This window comes from Camelus bactrianus, chromosome 11 (genome assembly GCF_048773025.1).
Source record: "Camelus bactrianus isolate YW-2024 breed Bactrian camel chromosome 11, ASM4877302v1, whole genome shotgun sequence".
NCBI classification, from domain to species: Eukaryota; Metazoa; Chordata; class Mammalia; order Artiodactyla; family Camelidae; genus Camelus; species Camelus bactrianus.
In genome coordinates this window covers 6,305,261-6,329,289 of record NC_133549.1, presented here as the reverse complement: position 1 = coordinate 6,329,289, position 24,029 = coordinate 6,305,261, and the positions used below count along the sequence as shown (strand labels likewise).

At 51.3% G+C, this 24,029-nt stretch overlaps 1 long non-coding RNA gene across 1 annotated transcript in view; it reads right to left on the bottom strand.

Annotated features, from left to right (window-relative positions):
* The window catches only part of LOC141579014 (uncharacterized), a 53,874-nt gene extending 30,407 nt beyond the window's left edge, over nucleotides 1-23,467 (bottom strand). The window contains exons 1-3 of the long non-coding RNA XR_012509896.1: nucleotides 23,241-23,467; nucleotides 22,645-22,910; nucleotides 1,806-1,962 (exon numbers count right to left, since the gene is read on the bottom strand). This is a non-coding gene — a long non-coding RNA (uncharacterized LOC141579014). The remainder of the gene's footprint in view (nucleotides 1-1,805; nucleotides 1,963-22,644; nucleotides 22,911-23,240) is intronic.
* Between the last annotated feature and the right edge of the window lie 562 nt (nucleotides 23,468-24,029).

The following is a 24,029-nucleotide window of genomic DNA, read 5'->3' as shown; positions in this document are numbered from 1 at the left end:
CAGTGAGGGCAGGTGCCCTGGAACCACCCAGGACTGAGGGGGAGCAGCACCTGATGTCTGCAGCCATGACAGGGAAGGCAGCCAGGACCCTGGGGCGGAACCAAGTCAGGGCCCCTCAGCTCCTGGCACTGGCCTCCCAAGATGGGCACCACTGTGACACGCCCCGGGAGCCCAGCCCAGTGCGAAGTTCAGGTCTCAGATCTTCGGGCCCAGAACCCAGACGAGGGACCACAGTGTGGCCCCGCCCTTCCTCCTAGGCCTCTGGGTACTCAGACTAAAGGATGGAAAAAAGCCCCCAACCCCAGGCCAGGAGCAGAGCTAAGGCAAGGCCTAATGCCTCTGCCTTTGCACCTAGCAGGAGGGCTGCGTACGGAAAAGAAAGCACGGAGACCGCCTGCCAGGCCAGGCCCGGGTCGAGCCTGCAGGGGCTCAGGCCACATCAGGGCCGGCACACGGACAGACTGAGCCAAGAGCTCTAGCCAAGGGCCCGGGGAGGATGGTGTCTAGCCAGCAGGGTCCATGTCTCTGCCCTGACCTGGGGGTTGGTAGAACCAGGCAGGGCCCAGAGACCAAGGGGTGTCATGTATTGTCCAGGGAACAGGAGAGCAGAGCAAATGGTACCCAGGACTTAAAGAGAAACAAGGCCCACTTAGGGTACAATGTGCCACCGCCCAAACCCTTAACTACAGCACGGGGCTCAGCACACCGCTGTTGGGCTCCCCAGGGATGGCTGCTTGCCAACAGCCTCCTTCCTGCTGTGTGTGCATTACCTCTCTAGACCCACCACCACAACGCTGAGGTAGCCCCATTTCACAGACACTGAAACTAAGGCTTGGACAGGGTGAGTGACCTTTTAAGATCACACAGCAAATCAGTCAGAGCTGGGATTTGAAACTGGCTCTGCCAGACCCCTGCCCACCAAATAGAGCAAGTTATTGGCTCTACAGCCAGCTGTTCAGGGACCGGGCCAGGCTGGCTGGGTTTTGTCCGCGACGCACACTCAGAAGCATAAGGCTGCAGCAAGACTGCAGTTCAGTGCAGTGGCGGCCACGGGTTCCCAGAGCCCCGCCCACACAGGTGGCTGCAGGCAGCCTCCCTGTGAGTCACGTGATCAACATCAACCTGCTTCCCTGCTCTTCTTCCCACCCCCCACCCCCAAGCCTGGCCTGGCCCAACTCCATTCCTTCCCTGGTCCAACAGCGCCCACCTCTGGCCCAGGCAGGGAAGGCAAGAGAGCTTGGTTCCTCCAAAACCAAAGAGCAGCCGAGATAGGCAGGCCAAAGCACAGAGGGGCTGTGAAATGCTGTGCCTCCAGGCTTGTGCTCCTGAGAGGGGAGACCACGGGCTTGGGTGCCAGAGGCTCCTCCATAGGCAGCGAAGAAGACACCAGCCCACCCAGGTCAGGGGAGGGGCACCACCCCAGACACCCGGTGCACAGACACACCCACCCACAAACACAACAAAAAGAGGGCCCTGAGCCACACACACCTGTGCCACCAGTGCTGGGCACACACACTGGCCCACGGAGCTGGAAACGAGCCTCGCATGCCTGTGACATGGTCCAAAAGGAGCTGAGCTCACCTGCTCACAAGCTCTCCACTCCAGTCCCGCAGGGCAGAGCACTCCCTGTGCCATGGCTTTGGTGGGCCAGGGAGGGAGTGCGCACCTTGTGTAGCACAGCGACTGCCCAGGGGCACTGGGGGCCCTGCGCAGCCCATCTGGTAACAACCCCGCTGGTCTCCAGTGCTGTGCCGCCTGGCAGGCCCCACCCCTGTTAGCCCTGGGAACAGGGGCCGGCCACTCACCTTCCTGCAGGGCCTGAAAAGGGTTGTTGACCTCGATGACCTTGACGGAGCAGGTGATCTTCTAGCTCTGCAGGATGTCATCGCTGAGGCTCAGGTCTGCTGCGGCCAGCTGGAAATGCCCTGTCGTCCTTGGCCACATTCTCCTGGAAGATGGCACCTGGAGGAGAGGATGGGTCACGACCAGGCCTAGAGAGGGGCTCTCCTTCCCCATCCCACCTCCACCCTTGGCCTTTAGGTGCTCGCAGGACTGCAGGTTGCCAGGTGGTGGGAGTTCTGGGCTGGAGTTCCAGCCGGGTAGGAGAGATTAAGGCTCTCCTTGGTCCACCAGCACAGAAATACACCCGCCCCCATAGGCCAACACACTTGACATGAGTTACACATGCACATGGCACATGCTGCCACCAGGTCACACAAGTCTCTGACAACCAAGCCACCTCATGTATGAACCATGCCCCACAGAATGGACTGAGCCAAGCCGGCATGACCTCAGGCAGCACCTAAAGGCCCTGACATGGTCATAGGAATGTCATCCCAGGAGCCAGAAAATTTCCCCGCAGGCCAATGGCCCTGGCCCCTATCCCAAAAACGGATCAATGACTTCCTTCTGCCCTGCTGGCCTAGAGCAGAGCAAGCAGGTCCGCGGTGGCTTTCCTGTGCCAGGGGCTTCTTTATGCAGGGGCTTTTGGTGACTGATCACAGGCAGCTCAGTCCCAGCCTGGCTGCCTGGGCTCTGCCTCCTGTTCTCCATCCCTCCCCGCTTTTTCTTCCTCCAAGTACACTGGGGGTCTCTGGAAGAGGGGATTGGAGAAATTTCCTAGACTCCTAGCCTCCTGACACAGGAAGGCTGAGCCCAGAAGGGGCCATTCTTAAACCATGAACAGCTCCTCCAGGGTGGCCTCCAGCTGGACCTTTGCATCCTTGCCTTACCCAACTCTGTGCACTTACACCTGAGATCAGTCAGACTCGCCAGAGCCGGGCTCTGCAGCCTGGACAGCTCTGGAGTCCTCCCTCCTCTCCAGGATCTGGGGGTCATCACAGTCCCAGGGTTGGCCCCAATGATTCCCCCCGAGCTGGGGGCTGGGCAGGAGGAGGGAGGTCCCCTTCCATGCTATACCCAGAGCTGCAACGCTGACCTCAAGACCCAAGCCCCACGGACACCACCACCCACCACTGGGAAGCAGGCTTGGCCCGGGTCTCTGCCTGGGGATTGCAGCGCACCAAGCCCAGGCCTAGTCCCTCACCACCCCTCACACCCCTGTCTGGCCTGGCCCATCATTCCTGCCTTCTCACACCTCCCAACCCCCAGTTTCTCCCAGCTCTCTGGTCTTTCCCAACTTCTATAAAGGCTACTGCTGAGGAGCTCCCCAAAAGCAACCCATCAGTCCCCCAAACTTGCCCAACTTTCTGGGATTTCCCTATGCTGATACCAGCTCCCACACACTCCCCATCCACAGGCCCCCTCCTCCTCTCCTCTGTCTCATCTTTCCTCTCCTGGTTCTCCCTCCATTGGTCACATCCTGCTCATCTTACACACACACATTCCCCCAACACACCACTGCCCAGGCTTCTCCCCTGGCTCTCGTTCCCCAGACCACCTGCCAGCCCCCAACACCTGGGCCTTGAGAAACTCTGGGACTGTCCAGGATTGGGCTGCCATTGCCACAATCAAATACATACACATTCCCACACATACACTGAGAGACACACAGACACACACCAGGGAAACAGGCAGACACTGTGTCCACTCTAACATGCTGAGAGACAGTCATGCACACACCAACACAAGCTAGGATGGCCCCACACACCCCAGTGCTCTCTTACAGTGACATCAACATGGTGCCAGGCCCATACACAGCCACACACGCTGACAACACCCACCCACCCACGTTCACCCACAGTTCAGGTTGGGCCTCTTTGATCCTGCCCTGCCATCCTGGTGAGACCAGGGCCCTGTCTGACCCCGGACCCCCACTGCTCTGAGCTGAGAGTAAAGGCTAGCGCTACCCTGCCTGAGGCCCAGCCAGGGTCTAGATGTGCCTCTAGGCTGGAGCTTAGGCCTTAAGTGTCCTCAGAGGCCAAAAGGTCCCACAGGGGTATTGGAAAGTTGGGGAACAGTGAGAGCCCTCAGGAGCAAGGAGCTGCCCATGCACATCTCCTCCGCAGGCAGTGCAGCCTGGATCTTCTAGGGAGCACCACCCCCAAGCCCCTCAGATCAGGGAACAGCCAAGTTTGCACGCTATGTGCCCCCAACACCGCTGAGGCCCCCCTGCTCAGCCTCGGTCCCGCTGCCCACCGCACCTACTGAGGTGGAAGATGGAGTCGACCTGCACCTACACGCATTGGCATATCCAGCGGAGAAGTCACAGTGTCAATGTTTCCATGTCCCCTGGGCATGCGGCTCATCTGCCCAGGGCAGGGCAAGGCCTAGGGCAGCGCAGAGTGGGGAGGTGCCAGTCCAGGTGCAGTCCCATTGAGCTGAGCCCAGTGCATCTTCCCCGGCCTGCCTGCTCCAGCCCAGCCCAGTGCCATCAGGCCCCTGCTCTGAATCTGGTGGTGGCTGTGGCAGCCGGGCCCACACAGCGGCTCGTGGCTCACAGTGTGTCTGGGACCCTGCGAGGAGCAAACTGCAAAGGACGCCCCCTCCCCCTCCCCTCCCACCCTCAACTCCGCACCCTCTCCCCTCCCTGCCTGCCTCCCTCCCCTACCCCCTCCTCTTAACCTGGTGACTGGGATCTCAGCCTTGCCCCGTGCTGCTCTTCCACTCGAAGCTTGGAGAGGGTGCCAGGTGCTCCTCACTCCCAGCCTGGGGGATGTTCAGAGGCCAGGATGAAGGGGGGAACCACCAGGGCTGCGGTGGGCAGAGACTTGGCGGCCTGGGGCCTCGTTCCCCGTTCACCAGACGTGAAGATGAAGAAGTGCAGGACTTGCACAGACCTCAGGGGTTCCCGGAACCCCCGGTGCCCACCGACCTCAGCCACTGAGTGCCTCATGCCATGACCCCTGCCCTGGGCAGAGAGACCCTCAAGGAGCCAGGCCAAAGATAGCCAGTGGAAAGATGGGGAGGGATGCTGAGCCAGGCACCGGGATGCAAGGGGACCCGCCGTGGCCAAACTTCTGGAGCAGAGCTATGGCCATGGGCTGGACCCTAGATGGCCCCAGGGACCTTGGCAGGTGCCCATCCCCTGCTCCACAACTCGGGGTTCAGCAGCGAGACAGGCAGGATGCTCGGACTCTGAAGCCCAATTCATGGCCAGAAACCAGCGCATCCCTCACCTCAGCGCCTGGAGGTGAGGAGATTTCCAAGGGGCTGGCCTGTTCAGACTCCAACCCTGCACAGAGCCTTTGACACGAGAGCTGGGGTTGAGAGTTCCTTTCTCTGAGCCAGTGGAGAGTGGGGCTGTCTACACCACTAGGTGAATGTTTCTGGCCAGGCAGCACCACCAGATGTAGAGGTAAGCTATTTGGGCTCCAGCCTGGGAGGAGGTGGCAAGCCTGAAGGGTAGCCACCATTCCCCACCGCCCCACCCCCCACCAAGTTTCAGACAGACTGGGCTCCACATGGCACACCCAAGATTTGGGGGAGACAGCTGAGAGTTCCAAGACCAAGATTCCATGGAAGTTTGATCTGGGAGCACCTGGCAGAGCCTCCTACCAGCGTCCACTCCTGGGCACCCAGGAGCACCCCTTAGCCCTGTCGTTGGCCTGGCCCCAAGGCCTCTACCTTGATCAGGATCAGGTGCTGGGCATGAGAGATTCAGAGATGCTTTCCTGGAACCCCTCACTCAGAGGAGAGGCAGACAGTTAAACAGATTATTAAAAGATGTGGCAAGGACCCCAAGTGCCATGTATGCACAGGCACGTCCTGGGCTGTGATCTAGCCTGGGAGGAAGAGCCAGAGGATGGCTGACAGGAAGAGGAGACAGCTCTAAAGGCTGAGTGAGGGTTACCAAGGGAGAAGGAAGGGAGGCTCTCAGGCACTGAATGCTAGTTAGCCAGCCAAAGCAAGAAGAAAAAGTATTGTGCGTGTGTGTGTCCGTGTCCATCCGTGTGTATGTGTCTGTGTGTCCGTGTGTGTGTGTGTCCCCGTGCTGCCTGGCATAGAAGTCACTGGCAAATTTTACCTTGGAAAGATGGGGGAGGAGGCCGTGGAGAGGGACCAGTGCAGGCTTGGAGAGCAGTGAGGCAGCCCTTGCAGTGGCTGATGGGACTGACTCGGCTGGGCAGGGGCAGCCTAGGGGAGAGGAAAAGCTGGTTTGGAGAAACAGTAGGGAGCCACATGGACTGGCAAGGTGACTTCCGGGATGAGGGGCCAATGGGCAGAAACAGAAAATTGACCAGGTATGTAGGAGGCCAAGCTGTCCAGCTGTGTGGTGCTCACACAAAGGCACTTCCTCAAGAAATCCATCTTGGCCTCGAATTGTACAACATGCCCCACTCAGGTTCTACAAACTCTCCATGTCTCCCTTCTCATTCCCTGGAAATTCTACCATGTACTGGCTGAACACCTGCAGACACAGGATAAATAAAGAATGGATTTTATTATATAACAGTTTGGTTCCTATGGGGACTGTCTCCACCTCAGAAGCATGGTAGTATATTCACCCTCTAGGGGCTCAAACTTGAGAACAAGAGCCACAGGGTCGGGGATTCTGCAAACACTTGTTTGGACCCCTGCATTATGGTAGTAAAGTAGACATGTGATAATTCTAACCCAGTTAGAAGGCTTTCTTGATATTATGCTAGGCAGAGGTAGCATGATTGCATTGAGACCAATCTCAAGGCCCCCTTCCAAATACTAAGAAGTTTTGAGGAGACAGACAGTTTTGAGACTTATGTCAGATTCTAGTTTGGATGATGAGGTCCCTCTAATTTGTACCTGAGGGCTATGACTCAGGCTGGCTTTCCCCTGGAAGCTCTTAGCCAGAGTATCCCTTTCCTCTCCATCTCCCACAGTGTGGGGTTCTTCCCCATCCCAAGATGCTCAGCTCCTAATGCTCATCCTCCTGCACTCCCAAGCCAAGCCAGTTTTCCCTGCTAGACTGGAATGGCCTGGGGAGCCCTTCACTAGCCAGGAGGGGCACTCTGAACAGGTCCCATTTCTCCTAGAGATGGGAGGCTGGCCCAGAGATGACTGAGGCACTATGCCCCCTACCTCTAGGCAAGACTCTTTGAATCCTGTCTTCCACCTCAAGTTGGGATTACCAGTTTCCAAGGACATTGGCTATTATTGGGGCTTTAGCAGGCTCATCAAATCTTTAAGACTTATTGATCCTGGCCAGCCCAGTCCCTTTAAGAGCTGATAACCTCAAGGACTGCAAAAGCTGGCTCCCCTAAACCAGACTCCTGGGGGAGCAACTCAACCTGAACCTTAGACACTTAGGAGATTAGATCAAATCTGATACACTTTCCTCATGAAATCACTGGGAGAAGCTGATTAGCAGGGAATTTCCACTGAGACTGAGGGTCTTCTTACTCCAGTGGATAAAACTCCTGTTGTTCCTGGGGAAGGTGACTGTTTATACTGGGGTTGGAACTTGGGGAGAGGCATGTGAGGACAGGAACATAGAGGCAGCACCAAATGAGACTGTCAAATCTCTCTGGTGACAGCAACCCTTCAACTGCCCATCAGTCACTGGACCACTGTGTGTCCAGCCAGAGATGACCTTGCCAGGCTGTGTGCCCATGAAGGGGACAGTCTCCCTGCCCCCAGCAGTGTGGTTCTGAGTGTGGACAGTGGAACCAGACTGTGTGAGTCTGTGACCCCAGCTCCAGCCCCTGCTGCCTGCATGGCCTGGGGTCACGGGGCTCTGACCTGCTGGCCAAGGCTTGAGCCCCTTTCATCAGGTTTGTTTTGGAAATTAGAAACCCTCAGACCTCAGGAAGCTCTTGCCCAACCCTCCCACATGGGGGCAGTGTTCTGCTGGCCACACAGAGAGTGAGCACTGGCTTGCACGTGTACACAAGCACACACACAGAAACACACACACACAGACACACGTGCAGAGTGACATTAAATAAGGACGATGAGGCAGGATCAGGAGAGGAATAGATGTGAGCTTGGTTATAAGACAAAAAATCATGAGGTTGGATGCATCACCTACAAGTGACACCACTCCTACACTTCTCTTGTCTTATCCCACACACGCCTGAGGACATCTCTAGAAGTACGACCAGAGTCAGCCCGACTGTGCAGATGGGGAGACCGTCCTGGAGAAACACTAGGATAAATACAAGATGTAGAACAGGTAACAATGAGAAGTTGAGTCTGGAAGCCAAGTCCTCTCCTCACAGCTGCACACAGAGCCTCCCCGGGAGCCGTGGAGAGGGCAGGGCTGCTGTAACTGTGGAAGAGGTGGGTTTGTGAGGAGGAGGGGGGGAGCAGGCAGCAGCCCAGAGGGCTGTCCGGAGGTGTTGTCTGAGGAATGAGTCCCAAGAAGTGGACCCCAGGAAGTGATGTCACGTCCTTGATAACAGACCCCAACAGAATTGGAACCCAGTAACCAGGCACCCACATTCTAATGACGGCCCCTGAGCCAGCTCACTTGGCTGGAGACAGTTCACAGAGAAACATGTTCTTTCAGTTTTGTGAACTCTCGGGGCTTCTCGTCCAGGAAACCCTGGAGTGAGAGGTTTTTGAGAGGCTGTAGGCGTTGGTGGAACCCTCAACCCCAACACCTCTGCTGTTACGAGGCGGTCACTTAAGGTAACACCGGGCAGCCTGGAGCAGGCCAATCTGGGACCAGCCTCCTCTGGGAGCCCTCCCTGGGCAGGCCCACTTCCCCTCATCTCCATGTGGGGGAAGGGGGACTTGAGGGGAGGTGTCCCCTCTGGGCAGGAACCAGCCATTGAACACGTGGTAATCTGGTGGTCCTGTCATGGCCACACCCAAGGACAGGGCTGGCAGGGGGGAAAGAGGACTCCTGAGGGGCCTTTTCTCCATTCCAGTGGGAATCCAAGCCCTTCAGGTTGTCAGCTTTCTGTCCCTGATGGAGGTCTGTGCAGAGAGTGGTGTGTGCGTGTTGAGACTGGAGCTGTCTTATGGGTCTGAGAACCAGTCAGGACAACCAGACAGGGCTCTGAGGTTTCTGCCTGGCTGCTGGGCACTGTGTTTGCAGGACTCCTCACAGGACCTGGTCCATAGACTACCCCATGCCATGTCCCTGCAGGAAGGGCAGGTGACCCACGACACCAACAGAGTCCAGGACAGGCTCAGGGTGAGTGTGAACGAGAAGAGTCCACACCCAGGAAGCCCGGGTCCTAGAGCTGCCCTGCTCCTCCCCTGGGCTCCCTCTTAGAGGCCTGCTGGCAAAGGAATCTGATTCCCCATCTCTCCCACCCGCCCTCACAGCCCAGGCCCTGCCTTGGCCAGATGCAAAGTCAGTGCCCACATGAGTCGGAATCTAAGAGACTTTGACAGAATCTCAGTTCATGTTAAGTCAAGGAAGTTTCTGCATTTTTCTACAGACCGTCCTGTTTCTCCTCCATCCCCACATGTCCACGTTGGCCTGAGGACCCTGATCCCTCCCACCCTGGGATCAGCCTGTCTTCTATCTCTGGAATGTGATGTTGTGGCAGCAGTCACAGGGATGAGGTAGTTCATCAGGGAGCTGCTGTCATTGCTGTGCTGACACAATGATCTGAGACACTGATGCATTTAATCATCGCCTTCCGCCCCTTGTACTGGTGATGCTGAGAACCTTGAATCCACTCAGGGATTCCCTCTTCCACCTCTAGCACAAGAACTTTAGGCTTAACCATTTGATCTGAGCTCCAGCCTCAAACCCCTGGGGGTCCCCGGTGCTGCCTCTGCCTCAGGTCTCTCCTCTTTCCACCCCAGAGGGGAGCTAGACCATCAGGGAGCAGGGATGAGACCTACAGGGTGTGGAGCCTTCAGTGACACAGGCTGGAGAAGCTGGTGGTGACTCTGGTAACTGCCGTCCTGGGCAGCAACCTCTCCTACATGCACACATTCCTGGGCAACTATAAACTTTCATCACTGCCCAGCAGGTCCTGGACCTTCTGTTCCAAAGGTGAGCACTCTGTTCTCATGGGACATTGGTGACTCAGCCACTTACTAGCAGTCACATGTGGGATTGTCACCCTACCTCTGTGAGCCTCAGTTTTCCCCTCTGCACACTGGGGTCAAGAGAGGATCAGGCCCTAGGAGGGCAGGAACAGAGGGGGCCCTTCATGGAAAGTGCTTCCTGGGGCCCTGGCCCCTGGAAAGTTCAGCTGGAAGGGATGAGTTTGGGCTAATTGGTCACTGTCCTCCTGCCCATGAGGAAGCCTCTGCCTCCTGGGTCACTGGAACTTTGGCTTTGGGTGGAACTTTTTTCCCATTTCAAAGGGGACATGTGGTCCAATAGCTGTCCCTGTCCTAGGAGAGTGAGGGCAGGGACCCCTGGGAGGGAGAAGTGGGGTCCCAGGCACATTCAGATCTGTGTGATGGGGCTGGTTGGGCTCATTCATTCTGCAAATAGGAAGGTCCACTAGGGACAGGTGCTTTCCTAGGAACAACCATCATTTAATGCATCCAGCAGACAACAGCCCTGCCCTCAAGGGCTTCCGTTCTCCCAGGAGTCACACCGTCACACAAGACGTCACATCCAGGTAGTGCTCTCAGTACAGTCCACATGACTCCTTCCTGATCTCCCCTCTATGCTTTCCACACAGGCCCATTTCAATTTAGCGACCTGGGTGTATGCTACTGAACACCATCCGGTGCTGGGGAGGCAGGGGTGTCCCCAGATCTGATATTTGCTCCAGTAGCAGTTCCCCGCTGGGGACAGTACCTCACAGACATTGACTGCCCCCAGCACAATCTCTTCTGATGCCTCCATCTCTGCTCCCTTGGTGGGCTGCAGAGCCCAGGCCTTTTTCTCAGCATGGCCTGTGCTTCCCTTACCCTTCAGGTTCATGGAGTTTGAGGCAAAGGAGGAGATGCAGACTCAGCAGGTGCAGTGGATGAAGGGGGTGCAGGGACTGCCTACTCCAGTCCCACCAAAGCCGGAAGTTTGGGGGCCCCCAGCCCCAAAAGTGGGCCCTCAACCAGGTACCCACATGCCCACTGGACCTGAACACAAAGGTAACAGGGGCTTAGGGGTGGCCACTGTCCCCACATCAGTCCTTTTCCCTCAAGGGGGTCATTGGTATTTCAACCTCAACTGCCATCGAGGAGTCTCAGCTGCCTTCACCCTGGGGTACTGATTTGGTCAGTTACAAAACTCCCATCTCCCTGTCTAAGGCCACCACATACAGCCTGCCTGAGAAGTGGGCTGGATGGGGAGACTCTTGGAAAATTAGAGGTTCCACAATTCCTCACATGTGACTCTCTTAGAAGCTCCCCCTTACCTCTCCCTCTTCATTTCCCATCAATGTGGGTGAAGATACAGTTGGCCTTGACTCGAACCACACCCACGTCCATGTTGTTCAAACACTGTCCGAACCGACAAGTGCACTGCGTGGTCAGGAGCTGGACGCAGGAGCCCCTCACCTTTATTTCCTCCTCCCGCTCTGCCCCAGTGTGTGTGCCCAGGAAGCTACACACATCCCAGGGTCCCTGGGAGACCAGGGCACCTAAGGAGATTCCCCCTGAGGCTGTTAAACAGTATGTGGGCACCATGGAGGAGCTGGCGGGGCCTGTCCCCTCAGCCACTGGTGGGCTAGATGCAGAATTCCAAGAGGACAGAAATGAACTGAAGCAGGAAGAGAACGGAACCTACACGGACCCGGATGTCCTGAGCTACGCTGACAAGCTGTGCTCCCAGGAAGCCTGTGTCACCAAGGTGGGCTGGGCCTGGAGCCTGGGGGCTGCAAGATTCCAGGGATTGGCACTCTCAGCACCAAGGACTAGGGTTCTGCCGGGTCTTTGGGACTTAAGTTCTGATCCTTGTCCCTGAGTGCTCTCGCTCGCTTGCTCACGCTCTCTCTCTCTCTCTCTCTGTGTCTAGCTGACTGCCTCGGTGGTTTAAAACAGGCTACCTTGTGGAGGACAATGGGGTGGGTCTCTTTTTCACTTTCCCTCCAGGTATTCATGACTCACAAGTTACTCCAGGCCAAGGATACTCACAGCCTCTTCCTTCATTCTTAGGTAGAGGCAGTCATTCACCCTCAATTTCTGGCAGAATTGCTTTCCACAGAACCACATCTGGACTTCTTGGCCCTAGCTGAGGAGTTGGAACAGGAGGCAGGACTCACCCTTGAAGAGGTGAGCCAGAGGAGGGAGGGACACCCAGGGAGATGAGGGAGGGATGGACCCCAGGTAGAAGAGGGAAGGCAAGGGACACCCAGGTAACCAAGGGAGGCAAGGACCCAGGTCAGCCGGGGGAGGGATGAGACCACAGAACAGGAGGCCCACATGGCTATGTTCATCCCTCCCCTGCCTGGAAGGCCTGGCCTTGTGGAGGGCCTGCTAGGGACTGGGTGCGATGCAGGACCATAGGAAGGAGAGGATGGGGGCCCAGAGGGAAAGGAAGGACACACAGCTCAGAATAAGGCCCAGGAGGACAGCAGGAGTGCTCTAGTGTCTGTACTTTGACTGGAGTCCTGGAGACATCCCCCCTCTTGCTCCCCAATGCCATCATCCCCTGCCCAGCCCTGCTTCTCCCCTCACCCATGTATGCAAGGCCAGTCACTGTCCACCTCCCTCCTACCAGCTGGTGCAGAAACGATTCCTGGACCTGAAGGAGGAGTTGGGTGTGCGGGCACCCACCAGTCACAGTGCACCCCATTTGGACTCAAGCACTCGTGAGTCTAATGTTGGCCAAGATACCAGACACGTGACGAAGACCCCCAGGTAGGGGTCAGTGATAAAGACAGCCCACCAGACATTGATTTTGAGGAACTTCTAAGGCACTACTGAGCAGACAGTGGACCAAAGGCTTTATTCTCTCTCCAGGACATCATGATTTCCCTCCATTCCAGGCTGGACAGCCCCTCTCACCTCCCCAGGGTCAAAAGTGCACTGCACGGAGCCTGGGACCCATTGATGCTTCAGTTCTCAGAGAGACGTCTCCTCTTAGGGAGGCCCCAGGGCCAAGGGATGGGTCCAGTGAGCACAAGGAGGAGCTCCGCAGCCTGGCCTTCCTCTTGGCCTCTCAGTACAGCCTGTGGCCCTGGGGGGTGTCCCAGAGCTCTGCCCCAGGGCCCTTGAGATTTGTCTGCCCTGAAGGTCAGGGGGCTCCCCAGGCCCCTTCCCCTCAAAGAACTGGCCTCAGCCCAGCACCTCCACCAGCTGTCAAATTGAGGAAGCGGCCTCTAGTAGAGGCCCAGTGTCTGCTGGGAAGCTGTCCCTGCCCAGGCCTGACCTCGGGATCTGGGGGGCCTGCCTTGACTCTGGGGCTGGTTCGCCCCTCACAGGCAAAACAGACAAGGTGTGACCTGTTTGTCGCAGGGAGGAGGAGGAGGAGGAGGACAAAGAGGCACTGCACCCAGTAGGGAACAGCAGGCCAGCCATCCACTGCCAGCCCCCAGGGGGTCCCCAGGGGACCTTAGGGGCTCCTCCTCATTCAGTGCTGACCCCAGCTGAAGTGGGGGGCAGGGAGGAAGAGCAAGGAAGGAGGGGGGACCATCAGGGCCAAGGTGGGGTGGGGTGGTGGGGAGTTAGAGGCTGGGGGAGGAGGGTCTGGGTGGCTGTGGGTGGGAGCAGCACCTTGGGGTGATGTATTTAAAGTATGAATAATGATAATTTTGTTTGGAAATGATCTCAGACCACTGTAGTCTTATTTGTGTCTGCACTGCTCTACAGAGAGGGGTCCTGAGAAGGAGGCTGAGGAGGTCCCAGGAGCTACAGATCCACAGGGGGCTGACTAGAACTTCCTCCGGAATGACACGGGGTCCTCAGGCTGCTCCTGGGAGCCTGAGGCTCTCACTTTCCCCAGGGACCCCTGCATTGTCCTATTCCCTCGAGCCTGATTGGCCACGGGCCTGTGGGGCATCCCAACATCATCTGAACCCCTGAGCAAACTAGGGATGGAGAGATGTTTTCATGCCTTTCAGCCCTCTGGACACTAACCAGTTCTCTAGAATGGAGCCTGGAGACAGCCCTTGGCCTTGGGTAGCTTCAGTCTTCTTCCCTGAGGTGGCCAGATGACAGGCCAGGGTGTCCTGTCTGGGTGTCCTGACCAGACGGGGAAGACCTGGCCTGAGAGACAGGGCTTTTTGCCTCTCTGCACCATTGTAGAGGGAGCCTCTTCTATCCTCCTGGGATTACTGCAATGTGGGGAGTGGTGGAGACAGCTCCCTCTTAATCCCAAGGACACAAGGGGAATGGGCTGAGAGGAAGTTCATGGGGTGCCTGTTAAAGGTGTGTAAAAGGAGAATGGGGAATGACAGTCAGCATCGCTGTGGGATTTGTGGGATTTCTGTGCGGGAGCATCTTGTCCAGGTGAGGGAGGATGACCCATCTTGCTGTGGCCTTAGGGGCTAACGAGTCTGCAAATGCGCCCCACAATTACTATTTGTTCCCTTCCCACACACAGCTGGAACTGTGTGTGGACTGGTGTCAACACAGATTTGTATTTGCGTATGAAACAGTTTCTCCTATGAGGGACCTCCCTACACTGTTGGTGGGAACGAAGTTTGGTGTAGCCATTATGGAAAACAGTACGGAGATTCCTCAAACAACTAAAAAGACTTACCCGATGATCCAGCAATCCCTTCTTGTGCATATATCCAGAGAAAACGCTAATTGAAAAGATACACGCACCCCAATGTTCACAGCAGCACTACTTACAATAGCCAAGACATAGCAACAACCTAAATGTCCAACGACAGATGACGGGATAAATAAGTTGTGGTACATTTACACAATGGAATACGACTCAAGCCATAAACAAGAATAAAATAATGCCATTTGCAACACATAGGTAGATTTGGAGATGGACACTCTAAGTGAAATTAGCCAGACAGTGAAATATAAATACCATGTGATATCACTTAAATGTGGAATCTAAAGGAGAAGACGCAAATGGACTTATCTGCAAAACAGAAACAGACTCACAGACATAGTGAACAAACTATTGTTATCAGAGGGGAAGGAAGTGGGAACGGGTAAATTGAGAGTTTGAGATTTGCAGATACTAACTACAATATATAAAATAGATAAACAACAGGTATATACTGTAAAGCACAGGGAACTATATTCAACATCTTGCAGTAACCTTTAATGAAATAGAATATGAAAGCAAATATATGTATGTTCATTTATGACTAAAGCATTACACTGCACACCAGAAATTGACAAAACATTGTAAACCAACTACACTTCAAAAAAATTATACAAATACACACACACACACACACACAAACGCAGGGAGAAGAAACATGAAGTGGGCAAATTCCTTGAAAACCACAAACATTTATAAAGAATAATATGAATGCCACAAAATCTGTTCCAGCAAGTAGAAGCAAAGTGATTATGTACCAACTTATTTTATGAGGCCAGCATAATATAACACCAAAACCTGACAATGACAGCTCAAAAAAGAAAATTTCTGACAAATATCCCCAGGACACACACCCAAATTCTCAACAAAATATAAGTGTGTTCATTTTCTCTGGCTGTTATGACAAATTATTGTAAAGTATTACAAATTACAAACTGTATCATTAAATTACAAATTACTATTTACTAGCTTAAAATATCTCAAATTTATTATAGTAATGTTTTGCAGGTCAGCAGTCTGATGTCAGTCAAGGTGTCAGCAGGGCTGATAGCTTTTGAGGCCTCACAGGAGAATCTGTTCCCTTTCCCTTTCTGGCTTCCAGAGGATGCATGTCATCCTTGCAGTTGTCCCCTTCTTCCATCTTCAAAGTGCATCACATTAGTCTCTGGTTCTATCATCTCATGGTCTCTCTGACTCAGTTCCTGTGTACCTCCTTTTATATTAAGTAAACCCAGAAAATTTGTGATAAACTCATCTTAAGATTTTTAACTTAGTTACTTCTGCAAACTCCCTTTTGCCATACAAGGTAACACTCACTCGTTGTCATAGAAGTGATTAGACATGGACCGCTTTGGGGAACCATAATTTAGCCTACAGCAAGAAATCCACAATAACACCTGCCATAAGCATCCACATGAATAGACGATCACCAAGGGGAATTTATTCCAGGAATGCAAGCCTGGTTCAATAGTCAAAAATCAACACTGTAACCTACCCTATGAAGAGTCTAAAGAAGAGAACCCATGCAGTCACATCAATTAATACAGAAAAAGCATTAAACAAAATTCAACACCCATTCATATAAAAAATGCTCAGAAACTAGGAGTAGAAGGGCACTACCTCAACCTAACAAAGAACATCCGCAAAACACCCACATCCCACATCATAATGGTGAAAGAATGAACGCTTTTCTTGGTTTGAAAACAACGTTAGAATGTCTGCTCTTTTCTGTCAGTTTCCAACTTAGCACTACAGGTTCTAGTCAGTGCAGTGCGGCAAGAAAGGAAATGAAGGCACACCGACTAGAAAAGAAGAAATATAATCGTCATTATTTACAGATGACATCATTGTCTATGGAGAAAACTGCAAGGAATCTGTAGGAAAACTGATAATTATAATAAATAGCTTTAGAAAAATCCCAGAATATAAGATCCATACATAAACATGAATAAACAGCATTAATCATGCTTCCATATACTAGCAGTGACCTGAGCAATTGAAAACCAAAATTTAAAACATATACAATAGGTTTGAATTCAAGTTGGCGCCATGGAACCATCCTGAATTCACCTCCTCCCACAAACACACCAAATCTACAGTTACACGTGGAACAATTTCCTCTGGAAAAGCCTGAGAAATGGTGGAGCAACCCCTTCACATCAGGCAAACCAGAGGGAAACCATATCAAAGCAGGTGGGAAAGGCTGAGACACAGTTTCACCAGAAACCCCACCCCTGGTGTGCACAGACACACTCAGGAGTAAACTCAGAACATGGAACTTCTACCTGAGGTGTGAACTACGAGGTTTGTACCCCCACACTGGGGACTCAAACTTTGAAGACTGACAACTGAGAGAGAAACCCCCAAAGCATCTGACTTGCAAGACCCTCAGGACACATGGCTGTGAGACCCACTGGGATGTGGTGAATTCAGGAACCCCTCTTAAAGGGCCTGTGCTTTTGGTCCAGGGCCAAGTGCAGAAGTGGCCCTTGGAAAAGCACCCACACTTTATGTGAAAGAGACTCATTTCCAAAATTTAAAGCATTGGTCTGAGGGGCAGGGGCTGCTGGGATACTCCTCAGGGACTGAGGCTGGTGGTGGGTGCCATCCTCCTGCTCTCCCTCTGCCTTAATAAAACTGGCAGGTACCATCTTTTTTTTCCCTTCCCTTTGGGTGCCAGCTTTATGCTCCAGCCAGCAGGTGCCATCTTCCCTGCTCTCCCTCTGTCTTGCCGTATTTCTTACTTCATCTTTTCCCATTTCTTCTGCTCCTCTTTATTCAGAAGGTGTCATCTTTGCACCCTCCCACTGCCTCACTCCAGCCACATTTGCGCTCTCCCTCTGATAGGCTGCAGAGTGAGCGTATCTCCAAGTAGGGAATGTCTACACACTGGTGACCCAGGTTTTGTGGCTTCCACTCAGGGCATGCTCCTTGATCACCTGGCTCTGGAGGCCAGGACCGACTGCATGTCTCGGTCCCTTGGGCCTGTAACAGTTGGAGACACACTTCTTGGCAGGCTACCACTTTCAGGCGCACGTTAGACTGAGACACCCCCCCAGCCTTTATGTGAAAAAAGGCCCCCTTTTCTAGTCCAAGAGCTTTGGACTTGGAGGCAGGCTTCAGGTTTGGCACACATCAGGAGGCTACTGAGGTGCTCTCAGGGAAGGTAGGCTGGGGGTGCCATCATTACACTCTCAGCCTGCCTTGCTCCAGCTCACTGACATTTCCCAGAAAGGAGCTTGTATACTTATCTGAAGCCCTGTTCTTTGTGACTGTTCTCCAGGGGACACCTCCAGACTTCCTAGCTCTAGGGGCCAGCAGGGACTACATTTGCAGTCCCAAACCTCAAGATATTTGTATTCTTCAAAAGCTGTTACTGGGGGGTATGGAGTCCAATCAGTCTGAACCTTGGTGTTGAGATCCTCCCCTTTGAGATACTGACTGGCCTTGGCACACCCTCAACTGCTGGGAGCTGTCAAAATAAAATTAGCTGCTTGGATAATCACAGTTTCATTGACAAGCAAGAGTAGGCAGGGCTAACTGACAAAGTTCATCTCCCACACAACTCTTCAAGACTGGGAGGGGTGGCTGTTTTACTTCATGCATAGAAGCCAACAAACAGAGTCAAGTGAAATGAAAACACAGAAGATTGTGGACAATGTTCCAAATGAAAGAACAAGATAAAACACGAGAAAAAAAAAAAATGAAATGAAGAAAAGTAATTAGCCTGATGAAGAATTCAAAATACACTCGTATAAAGCCCACTGAACTCAGAAGACTAATGGATGAAGACAGTGAGAACTTCAACAAAGAGTTAGAAAATTTAAGAAAGTTCCTAACAGAAGTCACAGAACTAAAGAACACAATAATTGAACTTAAAAATACAATAGATGAAGCACGAGAAAGAATCAGTGAACTCGAGGACAGGTATGAGGAACTCCCTCAAAGATAGAAGCAAAAAGGGAAAGGAAGGGAAAAAAAGTGAAGGCAGGTAAGAGGATTAATGGCACAACATCAAGCACAATAACGTTCTCATTATAGGAGCTCCAGAAGAAGAGGAATTGGGGCAGAAAACATATTTAAAGAAACGAGGTCTGAAACTTTTCCTAACCTGGAAAAGGAAACAGACACCCAGTTACAGGAAGCCCAGAGAGCTCCAAAGCAGACTGATAACTAGTAAGAATCAGTAAATTTTGGAACTTCCTACAAACAAAAATCCAGGACCACCAATATCACAGAAATAAAAATATCATACGAGGATACTAGGAACAACTACATAGAAACCAAGTGAAAAACTGAGAAGAAATGGACAAGTTTCTGGAAATATACAGTCCACCAAGACTGAATCAAGCAGAAACTGACCTCTTGAACAAACCGTTCACTAGACGTGAAATCTAATTAGCAATAAAAAACCTCCCTACAGATAAAAGTCCAAGACGAGATGGCTTCACTGGGGAATTCTACCAACCATAAAAAGAAGAACTCATACTAGTCTTACTCAAACCCTTCCAGAAGACTGAAAAAGAGGGAGTACTCCCAAACTCATTCTATGAAGCCACCATCACCCTGATACCAAAACCAAGCAAAGACACTACCAAAAAAGAGAATTATAGGCCAGTATCACTGATTAAAGTAGATGCAAAAATCCTCAACAAAATATTAGCAAACAGAATCCAGCAGCACATAAAAAAGTTCACAAACCATGATCAAGTTGGACTCATCCCAGGAACACAAGGATGGGTTAACATAAGCAAATCAGTCAATATAATACACCACATCAAGAGAGAAAGGACAAAAAACACATGAGCATCTCAATAGATGCAGGAAAAGCATTTGATAAAATTCAACACCCATTTATGATAAAAACTCTCACCACAGTGGGTATACAGGGAACATATATCAACATAATAAAAACTATGACAAACCTATAGCCAGCTTAGTACTCAATTGTGAAAAACTAAAAACTTTCCCACTAAAATCTGGGGCCATCAAAGTTGTCCACTCTCACCACTCCTATTCAACAGTCTTCAAGTCCTAGCCACAGTAATCAGGCAAGGGGAAAGAAATAAAAGGGATCCAAATTGGAAAACAAGAGGTAAAATTGTCACTATATGCAGATGGCATGATACTATAGATAGAAAAACCTAAAAGATCCACACAAAAACTACTAGAACTAAACAAATAACTCAGCAAGTTAGCAGGATGCAAGATTAATGTACAAAAATCTGTTGCACTTATATACACTAACAATGAATCAACAGGAAAAGAAATTAAAGAAACAGTCCCTTTCTAAACAGCACCCAAAGTAATAAAATACCTAGGAATCAATCTAGCCAAGGAGGTGAAAGACTTATACATAGAGAACTAGAAAACATTGACTAAGGAAATTAAAGAAGACTTAACAAAATGGAAAGATATCCCATGCTCTTGTATTGGAAGAATCAATATTGTTAAAATGGTCATTCTGCCCAAGGCAACATACAGATTTAATATAACTTCTATTAAGTTACCCAGGGCATATTTCACAGAACTAGAACAAATAATAATAATAACATTTATATGGAATCACAAAAGACCCAGAATTGCCACAGCGCTGCTGAAGAAAAAGAACGAGGCTGGAGAAATAACCCTCCCAGACTTCAGAAATATTACAGAGCTACAGTCATCAAAACAGCATGGCATTGGTACAAAAACAGACCTACAGACCAATGGAACAGAATAGAGAGCGCAGAAATGAACCCACAAACTTTTGGTCAATTAATCTTTGACAAAGGAGGCAAGAACATACAATGGAATAAAGACAGTCTCTTCAGCAAGTGGTTTTGGGAAAACTGAACAGCAGCAATGTAAATCAATAAAGCAAGAATACTCCCTCACATCATGTACAAAACTAAACTCAAAGTCGATTAAAGACTTAAACATAAGACAAGACACAATAAACCTCCTAGAAGAAAACATAGGCAAAACATTATCTCACATATATCTCGGCAATGTTCTCCTAGTGCAGTCTATTCAAGAAATAGAAATAAAAGCAAAAACAAACAAATGGGATCTAGTTAAACTTACAAGCTTTTGCACAGCAAAGGAAAACATAAGCAAAACCAATACCCTGTAAGACCTCATCATCCTTTGCATCCCATACCTACCATGATGAAAAGTCCACCACACCTCTGACAAGAGCCCATTATTGACTCTAACATCTCCATCCTCCACACCGCTACCTCACTTCACCTTTAGAAGGTCTCTGGCCTAGCTGATTCCCTACCTTAGTTTTCTCCTGTCATTTCCACCAGTGTCGATCTAGATTCTCCCAAAATTTCAAAACTGATCATGTGCCTGCCTCTTTTCAAAAACTCTGATCCTTCTCCACTGCACAAACATAAAATCAAACTCCTTTCTGCCTACAGAGTCCTCCACAATTTGCCACCTAAGTCCTTTTGCAGGATTGGATTCCATAGCTTAGATTGTCACTTGCACCTATTATCTTTCTATCAAATTCACACCACTCAGAAAGGCTCAATTCAAACTACATTCTTTATATCCCCTATGTAATGTTTAGGAAAGGACTCTTCATGGAAAAGGCAAAATTCCTAATGAACAGATTCAGAAAATTAAAAAAAAATTGTTTTCCTCCTTAAAATTTTAAGTCCTTCTGGAAACACTAAGCTTTTTAAAATATCAGTTCTTCAAATATTATTAATATTTCAACCAAGAAATCCTTCAAAAACCCAGCATTGTTAACCAACATTTACTAAATACTAATAATGCACAATGGAAATTAAACTCTTATATGAAATATCATCAACCTGAAGGTAAAAAGTTATAGTCTGGTCCCAGGATTCTAACTCCAATATTATTTGTACTTGGATCTTTCTTAAGAAGGGAAAATATATATTTAGTAAGTGGACTTGACATTTCACCTAATAGAGACTTAAGTCACTTAAGTCCACAGCCGAGATATAAAGTTACCAGATCTAAATCATCTTCAGGCTAGGACAAATTCTCATCAGATTAAAAAAAAAATTTTTTTGACTGAGATGTCATAGAACTAGACTTTTTCAGTACACATTTAAGCGTTAATTTTTTCTAAGGGCCCAAGGATGTGATGGGGAATTCCGAGCCTCTCACAACAAGACCTGGTGACTAGCACACATACCAGCAGGTGCACAGCAATCAGACTTACTCCAGATAAGTGATGTTGTGGGCAGTACCATCTTTCTGTTACCTTCTAGGACCTTATTTCTTTTAGGCCTGGCCTAATTTAATTCCTCTTATGGCTCCTAGCCTACTGAGTTCACGTGAATCTTCACAGCTGTGTACTGTGAAGTACTCTGCTCCTGAAGAGAATGCAAATATTCAAGTATTTTTTGTTAAAGAATTTTAACTAGTCTTCGAACCTAGCTAGCATACGTGGTAAAATATTCCCTCTATGTATTTCTAAAATTATTGCCGTTCAAATTTGAATGTTTCTGAAATGAATTTGCTTGTAAGGGTAAAATATGCTAAAATTTCAAAATTATTAATAACACTAATTAAGGAAAATAGGGAGTAATGAAAAGAGCTCTGGCAACTGAAACAGGGTCTCAGTCTACAATCTCAAGTCTGATTCTTTAGCTGTGCGACCTTCAGAACTGGCTTCACCTCAAAACACTTTGTCATCTGAAATAGAGCTAGCACTGCCCTTCCCTCTCTGCAGGTGGATGTTCAGGTAACATGAGATAAGGTACATAGCACAATACCTGACATGAAGTGATCATAAATAGTCTGCTTCCTTCATACAACACAAAAGACACACATGAAGGTTCAGGGGTAAGGAAGCCTACCTCTCCACAAGTCTACATAAGCACAAAATATCACAAGTAGTTTGTTCTAACAACAAAAAACAAAAACAAGAATAAAAGCAAAACCACCATCAACCCCATCCCACTAACACTTCTGAGGGATGTGGAGCCAGAGAAGGGCGCCTGCATGTGGTTCTGCAAGAACTCCATCAGGGCGGCATACACACAGACCACTAAAGCTTTAACAGGAAAAGTCCACAGTCATTATGCTAAAACCTCTGGAAGCCTTTATGCTAGTAGGAGAGCTCACGCCAGGTAAAAGAGGGGAAAAGTCAAATTAGGCCCAACTCCAAAAGACTCCTTAAATAAATCACAACAGCGATGCTGACTTACCCTTCCTGAAACGCGAAGAGTACCATGCCCAAATCCATTTAAACACTTGAAGATGGAGACATTCCACACCCACACTGGTGCTTCTTCATGCCTTTTAGAGAGCCTGCGCAGGGGAGCACCACTGGCACCACGAAAGCCGTCCGCGGAAAAGGCAGGGGAGGGGGGAAAACAAGACGATGACTTCGGGATTGTGCACAGGCGCCGCTGAGAACCGCTTTCCAGACCGCAGCCGCCTCCTTAAGCATCTGAAGTACTTCGCGGCTTCACTATGGGGACGTCAAGGGAAGGCCTGTAGTCAAGCACCCTGGGGCTGGGGGCCGTTCCCGTCCCGGGGGTCCCGGGTCCCGGCCTCCGACCCCCGCGCCGCTCCCCCACTCGGTGCGCCAGCGAGGGCCGCCCGGGAAGCGCCGCACGTAACGCCCCGGCCCCAGCGGTCCGGCCCCGCCCGAGACCCCCGGCGCGCGGACGACGGGGGATGCCGGCTGCGGTCCGGCTAGGGTAGGGTCACGATTCGGACACGAAGCCACTGCCGCAGCAAACGAGGCGGAGCGGGAGGCCGGGAGGGGGCCGCCGGCACGCGGGGCGCGGACACTCACCACACCACGCGGTAGGAGCCCTCGCGGATGAGGCTGCTGGAGCGCGGCCCCACGTATAAGACCTCCCGGCGGACCAGCTAGGGGCCCGCGACCGCCGCCGCCGCGCTGGGCTCAACGCTCCGCGGCCGCCGCTCGGCCCACGCCGCTCCTCCCGGAGGGACCACGCTGCCGCCGCCGCCACCGCAGCAGCAGCCGCCGCCGCCTCGCGGGAACCGCGAAGCATCCGAACCGACGACCGCTCAAACCAACTGCCAACTGCCAATGCGCGGGCCGGTAGGCGAGGGAGGGGCGCGGCCGAGGAGGGCTCTGGGGCGGGGCCTGTCCTGGCGGCGAGCGCGGGGATTGGCTCCTGTGGTCTGGGGGCGGGGCTGCGCCTCAGGATGGAGACAGGATACATGAACTGGTGTCCACACAGTTTGTATTTTTTTTCTATTAGGAATAATTTTGCTGTGAACATTTGTATACCAGTTTTTTGGGGATCTAGGTTTTATTTCTCACAGCTGCATACCTGAGATTGTCACGGCTGCGTTATAAGCAAACTCTATGGTTGGCCTTTTTAGAAACTCCAGACTGCTTCCAAAGTGGCTGCACCGTTTTACATAGTTCCACTAGCAGAATATGAGGGTTCCGATTTATCTCTACATTATAGCCAACACCTGTCATCGTCTGTCTTTTTGATGATAGTCATCCTCATGGTTCTGAAGTGGCATCTCCTTGTGGTTTTGGATTGCGCTTCCCTGATATTGAGCTTTTTCATACGCTTCTTCACCATTTGTATATCTTCTTTGG